Raw genomic sequence first — 20335 nt, 5'->3', positions numbered from 1 at the left:
AGATGATTCAGGATCGAGACCCAGACACCTTCTTTGAAGATAAGTGGTTGCAGGCCTTGAAACACCCATGCAATTTTCATGTGCAAGCACTGTATACAGAAAACAAGCCTCAGACTACCTAAGGAGGCAAAGGTAGTTGATAAATCCATAAATGCCAAATAAAGTGGTTATTTCTTACTATAAATAAACTTAGTTGCCAATAAATATGGATATAATCACTGATTCAAGGTTCCCATACCTTTAACACAACTCAGTTGCATAGGTGACAAGATGTTATATTCAGCTAAACAAGATTTTATTTTAATCAAAATGGCCCTGCCGAAGACTTTCAATAAACAGTGCAACGATGAACTTGGACGATAACAAGAGGGTAACATCAAATCGCCCGTTTTTTATATTTTGAAAAAGTCAGGTAGCTTATCACTCTGCACCATCATGTTACATATGTTGAAACAAAGGGGTACCCCAACATCAATCTGTAGTTTATAAAAGTCAGACAGTACTAGATCAAGGTCTGGACTTTTGTTCGATGTTAATGACGCAAGTGCCAATATAACGTCTAATAGACCGGAAAACATATTTTTCTTATTCCACTGAAAATGATCAGAGGGTAACTGAGAACCTCATCTTTCCTATTATTTTAACCCAAACTGTTATTATGGGCAAAATGTAAAATGGAAGGTGCACAACAGTTCCCAGTTAAAATATTATTTTCCAGATCCAAAGAGTGTTCGTAATGGGGACCAAATGCTACTAGTTCCCAGAATCTCCTGCTACCAGGTAACTGTGCTGCTTCCTCAAAATCATACCATGCATGATCTAATAGACCTTTATTTCTAGCTAACAGAGGTGCTTTGTCAGTAGTTCTACTTATTTGAATGTCCCTCTTAGCTGTTTTGGGATCCTTTAACACACAAAGTCAATATTTCTAAGCAGCTAAAGTGGCTTTATCTATGTTTTAGTTCAAAGCAGACTGCAGTGTGAAGATGTAGACATCACATTTCACAATTAGATGATCAACACATTTGAATTGCTCATACACATCAGAATCAAGTCATAAACAATGATCTAACAGCTAAAGAGGATATGCATATATCCTTTATATCAAAGCGGTTTGTAAACTTTTAGCCCATTTCAGCCTTCTCTGGTTAGCGGTGGCATCACAATCTATTTCTCTCTTTACCTTAATTATAGAATCATGTAAAATTGATTAATTAGGAGAAACGCAAGTGTTTCAAGATCACTATTAGTATTGGATTTGACAGACAAGCACCTGATGGTGAGACATGGTATCCCCCCCGTTTTCCATAGCCCATCTAACCCTTGTCCCTACCTATTTTATGGGAATCTACAGCTCCCATAATTCCTCCCCACTTCATACTGACAACACTACTGAGCCGAGGAAGATAAGGAATGAGTCCAGGAAGATTACCTCTAGTAACTTGCAATGGCTCAGTCGCTTTAATGAGACCAGGTAGAGTCGGGCACCTGCTACTTGTTAACACTCCCTGTCAGGATAAAAGGTGGCACGCACAGGCACACGCTGAGTGAAACTGGAAACGAGAAGGAGCAGCTCTCCCGGGGCTGAGGCGAACCAGGTGATCGAAGTTGGAAGGCCAAGGGACTGATCGGCAGTTGCAGAGCATGAGAGAGAGCCCGAAGAAAATTCCATACTTTCAGAAAGCTGTAAGTGTTCCAAGACTGAAACCAAGTGAGAAGGAAGGATTTGCCTGCAAAGTGCTTCATGGCGGCCTGCTGCCCTCGCGGGTGTACAACGAGTCGGGGAATAGCAGAGGAGACATACGTAACGGCCTTGACTGCTACATGAAAGGCTGCTTGGAGAATGAAACCCAACTAACACAAACGGTGAGTTATTGAAGGCAACAAAGGCATGGTTTGTTTTAAAAGCAAATGAAACTGTAACAAGAATTGAAGGTTGAGCATGTACCGATAAAACGCATAGTTGAAAGGACAATTGCTGGATTGTGATGAGAGTATACAAAGTAACAGAATGGTCGTGCGAGGCAGAGTTGCACATTAAAAAGTATCTGTGAAATATTTGAAGTTGTGATAAAACTGAAAATGATTGCAAGAAAGTAACCGCGATCCCGAATGAAAGTTGATTGAGTGAAAAGCAAAGTATATGAGCTTTAAATACTCCAAGAGGGCAAAGTATGAACTTTAAGCATGCCAGGAGGGCACAGTAAAGAAATAATAATTTAAAGAAACTACAAGTAGTGGTGTTGCGAGTGGATGAATATTGTCAAATTGTTTTAAAGAGAGGGCGAATGGGTCAAGCAGAGGTATACATAAAATCCTTGCTGTTTTTAAAGTCTTCGACAGTTAAAAGTTGTGTGAAACGAAGCGTGGGGAAGGGAAGTCCAGAATAAGAAAGACAGGCTTGAGCTCGGCAGTGTGAAGCTTGTGTTGAACTGTGGTAACGAGATGTGGGGAAGGGAACACCACTAAGAGAAAAAAGGGTTTGAGCACGGTGGAGATAGGCCCATGTGAGAAGTGTAAAAGTCAAGTGTTGAATTGAAAGACAGCCTCAAATCCGGTGGATGGAAACCTGTGTTGAATTGTGTTAAAGTAAAAGTCAACACTATTTTTTATTTGTATATCCCCTTTACCCATTTTTCATTTGTGTAGGAGAGCAAGGTTATTTTTTTTAGTATAGGCCTTTTTATTTTGACTAGATTGACTTGGACTTGTTTGTTATTTGTTTAATGGTTGGAGGGCCAGTTAATAATCCTCCAAACCTTATCAAATACAAAATAAAGGTTTTTGAAACTTGCATTTATTGTGTCTGTGTCTGCTGTTGATACCATGCCTTCCTTACCCTATCTTTGAATGAAAACCACCAAAATGCATAACCAACCAAGATGTATTATAAACATTATTAATACATTTCTAAATTCCCCATGTAGATTGTCAAAAAAGGAGCCAGTCCTGCTTAATAGAAGGAAAGTACCAAGTTTTCCAACACAAACATTGGTTTGGAGTTTGGTACAAGTTTCACAATTTAATAAAATTCCATATCTTCAACAATGTTGATATATACATATCTAGCCTTCCTGAATGTTTGCCTTTACATTTTTCGTGGCAGGGATACAAATGTTAAATGCCTTCTAAGTGAATAACCTCTCTCACCCAAGTCTCTTGTAGGAAAATTATGCAAGTAGATTTTAAAAGCATAACTTGATTTTCCTGTTCCAACTTCTGACCGAAGCCAACAATATTTTAAGATAACATCTCCATTGAAGGGACCTTGGAACGAGAGACTTGTTTCATAGACTGTATAGTTTCAGAACATACCACATTAGTGTTAGTTACTTAATCTGGAGCCAATCTATATCCTCTAAGGTTGATAAAACTTTAAAGCGACTTGCTAATATTAAATTGCCACTATAGGGTACAAGTTTGATAGATTTAGTACAAATAGAATGCTCTGTAAAAATGTTTCCCAATTTGTATACTGTCACAATCCTTCAGCAATTAAGGGCCTTAACTTTGACAATGAATAGTATAAAGGATAAAAGAAACGTAGAAATTGTATCAAAATCTTGGAATTATGCCCACTGACTGAAAGATTTGAATTCAATAGACAATTTAATATATCTGCATTAGAAAATGCTACAATTCTACAATCCCCCTCCAGACCTTTCACAGTCGGGTATACCCAACACACCAGCCTTGCCATCAGAATTACTTGTGGATTGATGGGTGGGCCACTAAAATTTACATTGATCCACTTTGATACCTTGTTTATTAAGAATGTCTTACCTTCACCAAGTATCAGCTGCAGGCGGAGGGATAAAATACTTGTTTATGCTTCATAGTGATCATATGCTTCATAGCAGAAACATATGTAACTAAGGAAGCTCCAGAGGTCTGAGAGAGCCACGGGAAGTGACTAAACCATGTTCATCATCTATCATCAATAACTGGGTGTGTGTTGCAATAAGATGTTCAATATCCTTCATGCTCTCTGTCAAACTAATTACAAACTAATTACTAATGATACCACAAGACCTAGAGATTTGACAATGGCGGCCTCTATGGGCTTACCATTTCTCATTAGTTCTGAGAGAATCTCTACCTTTTATTTATGGGATGTACCTACAAGCACATCTGCATTTCTACCCATTCAAAAAATGCTTTCAGCCTTGTTGCAAATAAGACTGCAACATACATTTTGGACAATTAAAAGTGTCATCAAGAAATTAAACTTCAACCTGTTGCATACACCCTGACCCATGCTTGCAATTTGATATTTTTGTTTGTGGGTACTGTAAGGGGGCAAAAGTAAGACTTCGACACAGAGGGGCCATGGTGGTTGGCATACATGTTTATTCAAGTGAAAACATGTAAAGAAAACCCTATCTTGCTCTAACTCTAAAGGGGGTTTCCCTGCCTCAACTAAAATAACTAGTGTCACATGTCAGATTCCTAGTTCTATCCCTCACACTGTAAATTAAACTAAATAAAAAGGTCTTTCTAGCCCAACGCAGTGACTCCCTTCCCTGGACAAAAAGACAGTCCTGAAGTGCTCAGTGCCTCAAGTGTTGGGTGAATGTCTCCCATCCCCAGCCTTTTGAAGGCATATTGCACAGTTCATCAACTGCTGGGGGATGTATCCCTACCCCAGTTCTTTTCAGGCTTCAACAATCAGTGAGGAAATATCTCTGTTACTCAAAAGGCCCTTTTCAGGCTTCTTCTCGGTCTCTGAGTCCCTGATCCTGATCGGCAGGCACTGGGACAAAGAAGAGACATTTGGATGCATTTCCGATCTGTAGTGGGTCCCTGGCCCTGGTTGGCAGGCCTGGTTTCCTCCTACTAGGCACTACAACAAAGAAGAGGGGCTTGGATGGTCCCCCAAGCTGCGTTGGGTCCCTGACCCAGGTTGGAATACCTGGTTTCCTCCTACCAGGCACTGCAATGAAGAAGAGGAGTTTGGATGCTTCTCTAAATTCTGATGCGTCCTTGACCCTGGTTGGCGGACCTGGTTTCCTTCTCTATCAGGTCTTTTAATCCAAAACACAGACCTGGTGTACTCACCTGCTAAGCTCTGTGTTCCTCTGTATTATTCTCACAGTTCTCTTTATGGCCTCTTGATGCCACATGCAGACTTGGTTCACTCCCCTGCCAAGTATCATCTTCACATATATCACTTCCAGACCTCTCCTTATGGTTTATTGATTCCACATACAGACTTGGTTCACTTCCCTGACAAGTACTGTCTTCATATGTATCTCTCCCACAGTTTTCTACTTGGTAGGTCCTTTTCTTGTAAGGGTCCCACAGCCTATTCTCCTTATTAGCATATGTTGGCAGAGTTTCATTCACTATGCATGTGAGGGTTTCTTGCACCCTGTGGGGACCCCAATCATAGGCTCAGTCACCCAAGTACCCTTAGGGTATTTGCTGCAGCCCTCCAGGCCGTCACAGGCTTCCCAGTGTCCTTCTCTGCTTCACTGGTGCTCTGGGACTCTCCTTTACTTGCCCCCACAGCTCTGGAGATCCAGACACACTTTGGCATCTTCCTTCTCTCCTTACCACCATGTATCCTTGCAGTACTGCACTGCTGGAGCTTCCCGCAGCCCGCCTCCCAGTTTTCTCAGCGGGTCTGGTGGAGACTGCCTCTTCAGCATCTCCACACCTGGGTCTGCTCCTGCTGCCTCCATCCGCGAGCTTCGGTCCCTATAGTGGTTCCTCTTCGGGTTGATATCCGGGTAAGTCTGTTGTCAGTGTATATGTCCGTCCATATCAAGGTCTGCAGTTGTAAGCTAGACCATTCAGCTAAGTCCCTTTGATTGATCCATGCAGATCTGCGGCTCTTCCTCGTCTCATTCTTTTCTGGTTTTGAATCATGATATTCATCCTTATTCTTCCGCGTCTCAGTTCTTTCTACTTTTTGCATACTATAGAAGTATAATGGATAGGAGGATAGGGGTCAAGCGAGTGGGGTGAAGAAGCGTTGGGGGGTGTTAATGAATACCGCATTCTCCCACAACAGGCATCACTGGTTCCATAGGCCGTTTCCCCTCACATGAGATCCACCCACTGAGTGCCACCTACAGGGGAACTATTGGGTGGTGGCCTTAACACCCTGGCCTGATAGGAAGGGGCTCCCCCCACAGAAGCAGTGATGACATCCTGGCATTTGTCACAGTACCTTAGATGTGGCCTTCAATCTTGCTGCCCATTGCGAAATTCTCTGTATTTTGCTTGTATACTGTTTCTTCTCTGTAACCTGCCAGCCCAGTGACCTCACCACTCTCTTTTGTCCCACACCTACCTGCGTTAGCTCCCACAGTATCTCCATCCTCTCCTCGCTTCCACCCCAATGGCGCTTTCTGTTTCTCCTATCTTTTTCAACTGCTTCACCATTGACTATCCTTCCCTTCTCACTAAGTCTGGTAGGAAGAAGTTAAAAAAGGATATCATGGCCTCTAACCCTGGTCTTCCTATCGCCGACACCTACTCCAATGCTTCCACCAGACAGACCCTCACCGACATCCTCTTTGTCATTCCTTCGCCAGATCTATGGACTCCTCATATGGTCTCTGTGCTCTGCCCTATCTCCTCCTCTCCCAATAATGGTGGCACTCGCTGGGAAGTTCTCATGGCTTCCTTCGACTCCTCTAAAGTCATCATTAATGTCTACCTAAATGGCACTGTCATGATCCAAGGCCCTCAGACCAATCTCCTCCTCTTTGATAGGCGCTTCCCTCGCCTCATCAATTTCCTCTCATCTCCTGCTGTCCCCTCCTCTCCTCCCTTGGCTACCTTGCCCTCTCTCACCTCCTCCTCCTCTGCCCCTCCTAGGGCTCTTTCTCTTCTGCAGGGGGTACCTCTGATCTGTACCCCTTCCTGAAAGGTCTTTAAGGCTGGCAACCTTCTTCATATTGCCACTCTCAACTCTCGCTTTGCTGTCAACCACTCCTCTGACATCTGCCACCTCCTTGAAGAACTAGACCTTGATGTCCTTGGTCTTCTTGAGACATGTTCACGGTCAGCTCTGTCACGAGCTTTGACACTCTCCGCCCTGATGGCTACAAGATCCTCTCAGCACCCAGATCCTCCCGGTCTGGTGGGGGGGTAGCCCTGATCTTTCCTGAGTGGATTCCTGCCTCTATCATTCCCACTCAGACCTACTCCTCTTTTTGAATTCCTTGTCTGTAGGCTTTCTCTCTCGCCTACCCATTCTCTTACTGTGGTACCATCTACTGGCCTCCTGGTCAAATCACCTCATTTCTCTATGAGTGGGCAGACCTCTCCCCCTCTCTCCTGGCCTCTACCACTCAACTCCTCCTCCTCGGTGACCTCAATATACATTTAGACTCTCCTTGCTCCTCCTCTGTACTCTTCTGTGACCTCTGCGACTCCCTCTCCCTGTCCATCCTCCCCTCTGGCCCGACTCACTCTGCAGGGCACACACTCGATGTCTTGATCTCCTCTGACCTCCCCCTCGCCATCCCTCTGACCACCCCTCTCTCCTGGAGCGATCACTCCCTCCTCTCCTCTCATCTCTCCCTCTCTTCTCCCCAAAGCAAGCCTACTCCAACACTGCCACCTACCTTCTCGGACATCCGGCCCATGAAGTGTGTGTCAGTTGAGGCTTCTGCCACCACTTTCTCTCCCCCCGCCACCTTTGGCTGTCTCACATCCTGACACAGCCCTGTCTCTGCTCTACTCTTCAATTTCTGATATGCTTTATGCTCTTGCCCCTGTCATGAGGATCCATTTGAAGTCCAAAGCCAAGTGCAATTCCTGGTATGACATAGCTACACTTAAACCTAAGTGAAGGGCGGATAAGAGGAAATGGAGGACTTCCTGCTCATCCTCTGACAAACTGGCCTGTCGCCTGTTACAAAGGCAATACCGACTCTCTGTCCTCACCAAGAAGAAAGTCCACATTCAAGCTCGTGTCTCTGCGCCATCTAACAACTCTTTCAAATCTGCAAGGAGCTGGCCAACCCTGCTGCAGTCTCTACCCCTCCTGGTGCCTCCCAGGCTCTTTGCAATGCCCTTGCCTCTCACTTCATTTCAAAAACCCAGGATGTCCTGTCCACCTTCTCCACCCACACCCCTCCTCTCCCCTCTCCATCTGTGCGTGCTGACCCTCCTTTAATCACCCCCCAGCATCCTTCTCGTCCTTTCCTCTTTTCTCACCTGACAAGGTTGCTAGACAAGTCCGATCTATGAAAGCTTCGTCAAAACAGGTTCATCCCTGTTCCTCTAAAACCATCAAGTACCACATTGACACCCTCGCTCCGGCCGGTGCTGATTTTTGCAACCACTTCTTTACCTCGGGATCCTTCCCCTCCCCTCTGAAGCACTCCTTTGTGCATCCTCTTCTCAAGAAACCCACAGCTGGTCCTTCTTGTCCAGCTAACTATCGCCGAATTTCCATTATTCCCTTTCTGGGCAAACTCCTGGAAACGTTGGCCATCTCTCAGCTTAACCTTCATTCCAATTCTGTTGGCTGTCTCCATGACAACCAGTCGGGCTTCAGAGCTGCCAGAAGCACAGAAACTGCTCTACTGAACATCCGTGAAGATCTGCTCTCCAACCTTGACTTTAACATTCCCTTTGTCCTCATCCTCCTCGATCTCTCTTCTGCCTTCGACATGGTCAACCATACCATCCTGTTCAACCGTCTCTGTGAAAACCTGGGTACCACTGATCAGGCTCTGGCCTGGCTGACCTCTTTCCTCTCAGATCGACCCTCCCAGTTCCAACTTGGGTCCTTCCTTTCATCTATCTTCCTCTCTACCTGTGGTGTTTCCCAGGTGTCTAACCTCTCGCCCTGGCTTTTCAAACAATACCTGGCAACTCTCGCCCACTGCATTGCCACGTTCTGCTCAAATTTGCAGTGTTACGCTGACGACATTCAACTCATTTTCAGGCTGCCCTCTGCCACCTCCTCTCCCTCCCTCATCTCTGATTGCCCAACTGCCATTCAAGATTGGTGTGCCACCAATGATCTTTGTCTGAATGCCAGCAAGACGGAGATCCTCCTCATCGGCACACCTTCACCATCCTTTCCCCTCACTCTCTGGCCGGCCTCCCTTGACCCTCCTCCTACCCTCACCTGCGAGGCTAAGAACCTCAGGGTCATCTTTAACTCCACCCTTTCCTTCTCCGCCCACATCTCTGAGGTCTCTAAAAAGTCAAATTTCCTACTGCACCTCCTCAGAGGTACTCTGCCTTTCCTCTCCTTCCCCCAGAAGCTGATGGTATCCCAAGCTCTGGTTCTCTCTAGCTTGGACTATTGTAACTGCCTCTTTCTTAATCTACCTGCCTCTACTCTCTGCCCTCTGCAACTAATCCAGAACAGGACTGCAAGACCTGTCCTTGGCCTCAAGCCCTGGGATCGTATCTCTCCAGCTCTGAAATCTCTCCATTGGCTCCCAGTGGATGCAAGGATTAAATTCAAAACCCTCTTCATTGTCCACAAGGCTTTCTGGGCCCTGGGTCCAAAATACCTTCATCTTTCCCTCCACAAATACCTCCCCTCTTGAGCTCTTCGCTCCTCTAACTCCAACTCCCTCAGGGTCAGTTGTTTTTCAAAGAAACGAGCTGGGGTAGATCTCTGTCTTCGGCTGGGGCCTCCCTCTGGAACCTCACCCTCCACTGCTGATCTGTTCTCTCTTGGCACTGTGCACCTGACCACCCTCTGTCCTCCCGGCCCAGCTACCTGCTCACCCTGCCACCTCCCGCACTGCCTCCAGGCCACCCCTTGCACAGGGGTCTGTATATGTACCCATACAGCCCCCCTTTTTCTTCCTGCACTTATCACACCTACTACCCTGTCTGCTGCCTTAAACCAAGCACTTGCAAATTGCTGGCTGCACTACCACTTTTTGTTGCCTTTATTATTTATTTATTGTTATTTATCTGTTTCTCCTCTGCTTCGCATTTTCCACTTCTCCCCCCTTCATGCACTTTCCCCCTACCCCTCTCCCATGCACTTGTGCGTTCTCAATGTCACTGGGCCTAGTAAGATCGCGGTTTTGTTCTCCCCTGTTCCCCTCCCTTGCCTTGTCACGCTCTGAAACACTTGTTTTACGAGCGCAATAGAAATAAAATATCAATATTAATATCAATATCAATTCAATGATAACCTGAGCATCTTTTTAAAGGGCTTATTAACCTTTTCAATGAGTGCAAATGTTGTGGTTTTGTTAGATTTAATATTAACTTTAGTATTTTCTTTAATATTTGTATCAACATTCGTGTTGAGAATAGAAGGAATAGAAGCATTGGCTGAGCTGTCCCACATATACCCCAAAGTTCCTCACATTGTTAAAAATCATCGTCACCATATTATTTTCAGGAACTTGACATGCTACATATACTTGAAGTGCTTTCAAATCCATCGCCTGGCTCTACAACCCCCTCAGGCAGCCTCATTAGGGATAGACAATCCAAAGGAGGAGACAAAGACAATCTTAAATCACTTTCCACTGCCAATATGTGCACATAAACTTGCCCCACCACCACCTTTTTCAAAAAAGGATCCAACCGGCCCATAGTACTCAATCATATGACAAAACAGTTAAATAGTTTGGACAGTCATCATTTTATATGGCCCAATAAAGCCACCCCTATGCAGTAGGTTTGGGCTTAACCGCAGTATTCGAAAACATGCCAACTCAAGTCAGATGGACAAATGCTTACTTCCAAGTCAATTGAAAGATCAAACTCTCAAAACGAGTAGATCAAGTTCTCTCAGACTTCATACATCACGCTAGTTCTTTCAGGAGAGTGGTGCTTATGAAAATCATCACTTCTAACTATTGGATGGCACTTTACTTCCTTTAACAATTCACCTCACGTTGCAAAAGTGAACTCACTGTTAACTTGTTAACTTATTTTGATCTCAATGGTTCTAAGCCCACCAAAGCATTTGAAACATCTGGTTTAGCCACTCATTGGAAGCAGGATCACTATAGTCATGACCGAAAGTAAGAAGAGGCGGGAATGAGTTGGACCAATCAAGCTGAAAAACCGCTGTATGTAGTCCTTGCATGCAAATCTGCACTCTGTACACTGCAGACTGCCCTTGGCTCTTACCCTCTGCAGGAGCACTTTGAGCCTGAAAGTAGTTTAAATAGACGCCTGGGTCTGGGTTCAAGCTTGGGCAATTGGTCTCCTCCATTCCACCAGATGGTGCCACAGACTAATCATGTCCCGTGTGTGTGTGTGTGTGTGTGTGTGTGTGTGTGTGTGTGTGTGTGTGTGTGTGTGTGTGTGTGTGTGTGTGTGTGTGTGTGTGTGTGTGTGTGTGTGTGTGTGTGTGTGTGTGTGTGTGTGTGTGTGTGTGTGTGTGTGTGTGTGTGTGTGTGTGTGTGTGTGTGTGTGTGTGTGTGTGTGTGTGTGTGTGTGTGTGTGTGTGTGTGTGTGTGTGTGTGTGTGTGTGTGTGTGTGTGTGTGTGTGTGTGTGTGTGTGTGTGTGTGTGTGTGTGTGTGTGTGTGTGTGTGTGTGTGTGTGTGATGCATCCTTGAACCTTGTATGAGCAATGGCTGCTTTGCTGCTGTCCATGCTGGGCAGGTGCTATGTGTGAGAGAAGGTGAAACTGCAGCCAGCTATGCTCTAATAGACCGGGTCTCTGTTATTCATTATTTTCTATGTGCAAGGAGTCAACCTGCTCAGTGAGGGAATTAATGCTGTATATATTTTTTTTAAAGTAATTGTGTTCAAAGTCTTCAATTAGCGCTGCCAATGGTGGTGTACCTGTTAGGTGAGTGAGGCAAGTTTGCATTGTATTTGCCTGAGTTGTACCGGTCGTTTGTGTTAAGAGACCCTTTCTCTGCTGCTGTCCTTTCTGTGCCTGGTCACCCAGTGAGGATATTTCACTGTGTTGTTGCCTGTGCCATAACTGTCCTATATACATCTGGAATGTTGCGCCACTGCTGCGCATGCTCTGCGAGGAAGCTTGCGCTGCTGATAACATTGCTGTCCTTGGTCTTTGTTTCACAGGAGCTTGAACTGCTGTTGTCCCCTTGCGGTACCTTTCCTGTGCCAGAAGGCCTGGTATGCGTGTGAATCCGCCGCTACTGTTGTACGTGCTGTACTTGCCGTCTGTATTAAGGGAACGTGTACTGCTGCCACCCATACAGCTTCTCTGTGTATACGGTGGCTCTGTGTGTGTGGGAGGTATGGTGTGTGCAGGTGTGTGTGTGTGTGTGTGTGTGTGGAGGGTGTGCCTCCATGGGTTTGTCATTGTAAACCTGCTATACATCACTTTCTTTGTAGTCTGCCTGACATTGTCCATGCTACTACTCAAGGTTGCAGAAATGCAATCTTTCTTGTAAGGAATTTAAATACCTACAATGCCTGTGATCTTATTTCACTATCAAAATAATGCTGTGATAGATTCCAACGCTAGTATAAGGTGTCAATACCACGTGAGACAAAATAAAGAGTAAATTAGCATCTTAATGGTTTCTGCCTTACAGAAAGGTGTTTCACAGAGTGCTCTGTGTTGTCCTTTCCCAATGTAGACAATTTATGAGTGTGTGTTTAATCTACAGAAATTGGCAGTTGCTCCTCTGGTGAAATGAGAGAGCAACCTTGTTTGGAAGCATTTGCAGTAAGTGGTTAGCAGATGGGAAAAAAAACATAATGAAGTGTTTTAAATCAGGCAGACGCTGGCACTTTGCAATGCAGAGAACGAAATTAAGTGCAGAACAAGTTTCGAAACTGCGTGTGCGTATTTTCTACACGGAGAACGTCGTAATCATGAATTTCTATCATAAGATAGTTATTTGTTTCAAATGAAATCTATAATAAGGCAGGTCTTGCAACCGCTACATTTTGGCAAAATGATTTAAAGGTTTTTTTTGTTTTTTTTAAACGGCAAACTCGCTGCATCGAGGACGCATTTGTTACTAAGACATCTAATGTAAAGATCTGTAAACAGAGACGCTTTCATATTTGCCAAAAAGTTATTAAAACATGTGTTTACGTTTGCAAGACAACAGTGCTGAAAGTTTGCGTTTAAGGGGCCTCATTACGAGTTGGGCATTGTGGTAAAAAAGTGGCAGTAACTCCATTGCTGTAATTACTTTGGGAGGTAACAAAGTCATCAACACCTTTAATACATAGCTGCATTCCGAATGTGACCTTGAAATGGAAGATTTACCTTCAGTTTGGTGCGGGGGGGTGGGGGGGAAATCCTCCACTATACGGCCAAAAATCTGCAAGTTTACTCTACGGAATTACAGTGTATGGTACATCTGCCAAAAATCTCCATGGAGTCCTATGGACAACATAAATGAGAATTTACACCACCACGCCACCACTCATTATCCTGCGCTAAGCTTACGAGGCCAAGAGCCAGTAACGGTAAACCATCCTGGCAGTAAAGAGGCAGATTTACCACCAAACTCATAATGAGGCCCATAGTGTCTAAGACACAAAGGAATCCAGTGAGTATTTGGGGGGAATAAAGACCAGTGCATCTGCGGGATTAGAACAATCAATGAAAAGTGCAACTCAGAGACTAAGTTTAAGTATTATCTCCTGGACAGATAAGTTATTTGGAGAGATGACATTCACACCATTTTTTAAAAAGAACCAGGGGTATTATGATCCTGCAATGCGTGCAGGAAGCTAGAATCGGAGTGCAGTTTTAAATGCAGAACGTGTGTGCAGCTGCAGGAACACAAGCTAGCGATCCCAATTTAAGACGGTGCCCAGATTCGTATGGTTTCAAGTGAGGAAATGATTACTCTCAATACAGTACATTACATGGCAGCCAGTTGTTTGTTTTACAGCAGATAACAAGGAAGATAGTGAGACATCAGGCTGGATCTCTCTCCTTAATTAAAATATATGTTTACAAGCAATGCAGACAGCAGCTTGATAGTGAATAAATAGCTTTGTGTGAAGTTTTTTTTAAGGGTCTCTAATTCAAAAGCAGTGCAGGGGACATGCTTCAATTCCTCCTTAGCATGATTGCCCTCACCCTAAGTCTGCCAGAGTCTGCTTGGCATGGCAGTCCAGGTTCTGCAGCTCCATTTGTGGATCAGTAAGCCCTCACCACCACAGTGATAAGAATAAAGAAAGGACGGACGCATATTCTCAGCCAATGGCAGCTACTATGGGTGGATAACCTCATCCCTACCTAGTTTAACTGTATGAACAGGGGCAGCTGTAGGTACAACACAATGCAGCTCCAAAATGGAAAACATCAATGCACCATGCACAATGGAAACAAAACAAGCTCTTAAAAACAACATTCTACAAATCTTTCAACAGATTAAACAGCTCCACTCACCCTTACAAAATGGATACTGCTATAGCAGAGCTTTGAGCAAGCATGTATCTTTCTTTGGCTCTTGCTGTCAGCAGAGTTCGCTCCAGACAAACCTAGAAAGCCTCTCACTTCCCTTGATTTACACACCCCACTCGAGTCATCAGATGAATTACAACACTCAACAGTGTACTTCAAGTAGACATGAAAGGAAATATGTATTGGAAAAAAATGCAGAAGCTGCAGATGAAATGGGACTTTCCTCAGCTCAAACTTGCATTTTACAAACACACACCAGGGGCTTCATTACAGAAACTTTGCACTGGTGCAAATTATAAATAATTGTTATTTTATAATGTGCTTAATACCGGGGACCAATTTCTAAACGCAAGCCCAGGATTCAAACCTGTGTTGCTATGTGTTGTTTTGTTTCCAAGACAAACACGTTGCCCACCTCCCCCTTCCAACCCGGCCTATCCTACCGTCCTGGAATGAAAGGTTCAACAGTATTGCCAGTAGTGAAAAAATGTTGCCATAGTGCTAATACCATTCCACATTAGAATTAGCGCAAACCTTGCCCTGATGTAAAAATGAATTGAAAGAATATGTTTTATGCAATAGAGCGATATTTTCCTTACTCATAACACTGTGCAAAATTGCACTAGCAAAACCTTTATGTAACGAGGCCCCAGATCTGATAAACCGGTAAACATACTCCTTTACTAAGAATATATTTACACACCCCATGAGCCTCACAAGAACCACCAAAAGACTCTGAAACCCAATTTATTTTAAATAACTGAACTAATTAAATGTCACTCTCCTCTTCACATAGAAAACTTGCAATCTGTCAGCCATAGGACTCTTCCTAGACCCATCAACTGAAAATATAAGTGAAATGATTTTGCAAACAGATTCAAAATAATAAATCTTGTATGTATTTATAAATGCCAAATTAAAAAAAATATATTTTAATGAATATTCCAAACACATTTGTATCACTTTTCAGGATAAAAAGTAGCCCTTTCATTAAGGAATTATTGCCTGAACTTTCAGTATAAGTGGGATATTATCCCTGTCCGTCAGGAGGTAAAGTTCCCTCAACAGCAATAATCCTCACAGAATGAGGGCAGGAGGTATATTATTGTTGTCAGGAATATTGACCTCACTTCATGGCAATAACAACCCATATACTCAAGTGCAGTTAAATACATTATACTGAGATCGCAGCAGTACCGTTAAGGAAACATTGAGCATCACATACTCGGAAAAAGATGAATAATGAATCGCTGATAGCGGAGTCACCACTTCCCCTTGCTAGCCATCTCCTCCCATGTGATTCGCCCCCTTGATACCTCCCCCAGGGTTAGGATCAGGTAGAGGCTGCCTGCCCCTGGCCACAAGGGAGTAGTCTTTAGGCAGGGTTTGTGATGACTCTGCAGGATTCATCACAACAGGCAGGGGCCACACCATGTAAATCTGACCCTTCCTGTTAACTTATCCAAGCCCCTTCACTGTCCTCCAACTAGCACATGTCACAGATGACCTTAAGAATGTCTAGATGCCAAAAGGTGGTTCAAGTGTTTTTATTTTCAAATTAGTAAACATCACTGGTTGTATTCTAATCTGGGTGCAGGCAGATTGTTCAAATGGGCTTCCTACTCTCGTCTCCCATGATATTCTCATAATACTAACTGAGGCACCCCTTACTTCCATATTTCTCAGTTAACGATCGGTAACACCTACTATGTAATGCTAGCTAGTGGTGAGTGCCTCAAAGCCTTATCTGGCTAACTATGTGGTTCGTATAAGGGGTCGCTAACCTAACACTCCCGAGGTTTGCACAAAAGGAATGGCAATTTTCTAGTGTCATTAATAGACACCCAGTACCGTTCTCTCATGCACACTATCTCTCGCTCTATCTCTCTCGCTCTCACTCCTTTCCCTGATCTCACTACGTATTTCACCTTCCTCTTCTCTGCTACTCTAATGCCCTCCTCATTCTGCTACTCTCACCCCCTTCTATCCTCTCTATCTCTCTCCTCACCCCCTTTTCTACTCACAGATATGGTGCCTGGCTCATCCTCCCACACACCCTTCTCCGCACTTCTCTACACCAAATGTTTCCTACTTATGCCTCTACAACCTAATCTTATCACACTCTCTCTGCCTATGTCTTCCTACGAGCTTCCTACCTCCTCCTGCTTCACTCTGCCCTCATCTCTACACCTACCACCAGCTTGTACCCTCTCCACCCCTCCTATCAAATATGTTCTCTGTCGCTCTCACTCTCTCTAGTTCCAACTAGACTTTCTCTCCCCCCTCTCTCAATCTTCACTCTCCTGTCACACTAATATTTACAAACACCCACTTCACGCTACACAACCTACAACTAGAACCATTCTACCTCACAATCAATACCTCACCTGCACTCTGCACCAAATCTGCCACAAACTATTCAGCACCCCACTCCACCTTTTCTCTTCCCCCTGGTCTCTTGGTCCATCTCCACACTTCTCAACCTCTTCTCGACCTCACTTCTCGACCTAGCCCCTGCTGCCCTAACCCTGTCTATCATTCACTCTTTTATATTGTTTTCTTCCTTGATGTGTGCCCCACCCACCATTGGATCCAGTGCTCACCAGACTCTGAGGGCCGATTTATTGCTGTCTTTTGACCAGGAGTTGGGCTAAAAAGGTGGATGGCTTTAAATTACTCGCTTAGCATCTTCTCCTTTTCACTTTCTTTTTGCAAGGTGGCAACCAAGTCTGTATGCTGCTTATTTTCTATGCCACTTTCCTCTCATACTGCTGTGATTCGTTTCCAATGTGTGTCCAGTGTTGTCTTGTCTTTACTGCTCCCCTGTAGTCCCTTCTCTCTCTCTGTTAATGTTGTGTGGCTTCACCATTCCCATGGAGTCTGCCGGGGAATGGAAATGAGAAAATCCAGTGTCTCATTTCTGTTTAGCAAGAAATATGTAATTCCAAGCCATTTTAGTTATTGATTCTATTCCCATGGTTCTGATATGGGTTTTCTTGATTGAACCCAGGCGAACTTAGGGAGTTGTTGCCCTGAAAGGGACAAAAGAGAATTTTGGCCAGATAAAGTACTAAGAGGCATCATGTGACAAATAGTGGTACTGACATTTATATTTAAGGCACTTGAAGGTGTTTCAGGGACTGCTCTTCCATCCCTGAACGGTCATGACCCTGTCACACACAGCACCAACGCATTACCCTTCCAACCCTGGTTTACGGATCAGCTTAAATCTGCTCGCCTGAAACTTAGACAAATGGAGCACAAATGGCGAAAAAGCTACAACCCTACGCTCAGAGAATCATACAAACTTGGTCTCTCTACATATGTGGCCAGTGTTAAAATGGCTAAATCGAAAATGCCTTATGTCAGCCCAAAACCTTGTTCTCTATTGTACACTCAATAGCCTCTTCTGAGACCCTTACTTCCAGGGTTAAGCCCTCGCAAAAGCTGTGCGAAAACCTTGCCTCTTTTTTTATCACTAAAACTGAAGTGATCCGCTCTAATATCGCCAAATCTCCTGCGATAATGACTCCAGATGCCATCATGCCCCTAACTGTTCCCCCTGTTGATTCCTCAGCCAATTGGTCTACTTTCCCACTTTTTACCGAGGCAGAGGTCCTAGCGGCTATCTTGAAAATTAAATCATCCTCTTCTGAGGATGCTATTCCCGCCACCATTATGAAGAAGATCGCCCCAGACCTGTTAGCAGATATTACTGTGGCCATAAATAACTCCTGCCAGTCAGGACTGGTTCCTTCGGAGCTGAAATCTGCGAGGGTTATCCCCCTTCTCAAGAAGCTCACACTTGTTCCCACAGTCCCGGCTCATTTTCGCCCTACCTCTCTGATTTCCTTCCTGTCCAAACTCTTGGAATCTCTTATCACTCCCCTTCTATCCTCTTTCCTGGAATCTTCTAAAATCTTCAACCCTGCCCAGGCTGGTTTAAGGCCAGGGAGAGGTACTGAAAGTGTGCTTGTTTCTGTACAAGAAGGCATGTCCAGGCTAGTTGATGAGGGTGCAGTCAGTGCTTTGATTCTGCTAGATCTGTCATCCGCGTTTGACACAGTTGACCCCATCCTGCTCTCAGGCCTGGCTCAGATCGGATATCTGGCCCAGTCCTTGCGTGGTTTACCTCCTTTCTCTCAGACCGTACACAAACTCTTGCCATGCCCCCTTTTCTTTCCTATTCTTGCCCCCTTACCTGCGGTGTCCCACAGGGATCCTCACTTTCCCCGATTCTGTTCAATATCTATATCTGGGAGTTGGTCTGCCTCATTCATTCTTACGGTCTCAACTGTCATTCTTATGCTGATGACACACAGATCCCGATCTGACTAGGTCAAGCTCAGGCTGAGGTCTCGTCATGCCTTCATGACTGTTTGAGGGCTGTCAGTGATCGGATGGACCAGAACTGGCTCAAACCTAATGGCGATAAAATAGAGGTAATGGTGGTGGGTTGCCTTTTGGACCCCTCATTGTGAACCCCTGCTTTCTGGCCCACCTCTCTTGGTCCTCTTCACAGCCCAGTTAGTAAAGTGAAAAACCTGGGTGTCATTCTCTCTGCCTCCCTCTCTATGTCCAACCAAGCAACTGCTGTGTTCCAAGCTGCCCACCATCAGATCAGGGTCCTCAAGAGGGTTTTACCCATGATACCAGAAGCCATCCGCCCTCCCGTGGTGGGTGCTTTAGTCCTTTTGCAGTTACTACTGTAACTCTCTATATCTGTCGCAACCAATTGGCCTCATGTAGCGGTCTTCAGCGCATGCAGAAACTGGCGGCCAGGTTAGCAACTGGCACTCCCTATGGAGCCAATATCTCTCCAGTGCTCCACCGACTTCATTGGCTCCCGGTGGGCCAGCGTGTCCATTTTAAGTCACTGTGCATTGTCCACCGGGCGGTCCACAGCCAAGGAGCTGAGTTTCTGCAATCCAAATTCTCTCGTTATATCCCTGAACGTGACTTACGCTCCTCCACCACTAACCTCCTTGCTGTTCCAAGGTTTAACCGTGAAAGGGTCGGCGGCAGGGCCTTCTCCATTGCAGCTGCCAAACTCTGGAACAATCTTCCACTGCCACTCAGAAGTACCTCCAACCATCTTGGTTTCAGAAGAGCCCTTAAGACCATTTTGTTCTAGCTCTCCATTCTCATTGGCCCTCCCTTCCGCAAGCAGCTCTCCTCACCAGCGCCATGATGTCCTTGGGCGACTGTGCGCTCTATAAGTTTAGATAACATAACATAGTGACCTTTCTGAGGCAATGATTTGATTTCCAGAGTCATTCCAACTCAGTCCGATTGCTATTGAAATGCAGAAGTTTCAAAAGCTTCCCAGAGGCCTGTGACTGTCTTTATCTCAGCCTCTGCCCTTTCCTAATCAGATGTAGAGAAACACATATGTTCTCTCATAGCCTTTCCATGCCAGCCTTCAAGCCTGAAAAGCATAAGACTGATTGTGCCACCTGCTTAGTGCCTTCTAGAAGCAATTGCCTGATTATGTGGATGATTGTGCAAGCACCGATCTCATTAAGGGATCATTGTGTAAAATGGCTCGCTCTAGCACAACCTGAACAGCCTGTTACAAGGAAACGCTAGAAAGGTAACCAACAGCCTGTTTGGCATATGAATGCCCATTTATGTGTAAGTTTGGGGTCAAAAACACAGTCAGTTACCTTTTGGACAACTGCGTTCAGTAAAATAAATCAGACTTTTAGTCATATTTCCAGTATTGGCTTTAAGAGGCTGGTCAGACTGAAATAGAGCATGTCATGTTCATGCTGCTCCCTTAGCGAGATTGGTATTGGCACAGTCATCGGTTTGTGTGGCTTCTACCTCTAGAAAGTCAATAGGGAGAGGGATAGGCAATCATGTTTTGGGCCTTTGACTTGTGAAAGCTGGTGTGAACAGGATGCCATATTGAGAGTGTGTTTCTCTACATATGAGTGAGTGGAAAAAACATTCTTACATGGCACAAGAACACACACTTGCCTCTGGGAAGCATATGGGCAGAGCTTTTGAAGTGCCAGGAAGGCTTG

General features: G+C 44.8%; 1 protein-coding gene across 2 annotated transcripts in view; it reads right to left on the bottom strand.

Moving 5' to 3' along the window:
* The window catches only part of STK39 (serine/threonine kinase 39), a 2038823-nt gene that overhangs the window by 1905634 nt on the left and 112854 nt on the right, over positions 1-20335 (bottom strand). The window lies entirely within an intron of this gene.

Source organism: Ambystoma mexicanum, chromosome 9, assembly GCF_040938575.1.
Source record: "Ambystoma mexicanum isolate Mex_15411 chromosome 9, UKY_AmexF1_1, whole genome shotgun sequence".
Taxonomy (NCBI): domain Eukaryota; kingdom Metazoa; phylum Chordata; class Amphibia; order Caudata; family Ambystomatidae; genus Ambystoma; species Ambystoma mexicanum.
This window is presented reverse-complemented; position numbering and strand designations above follow the sequence as displayed.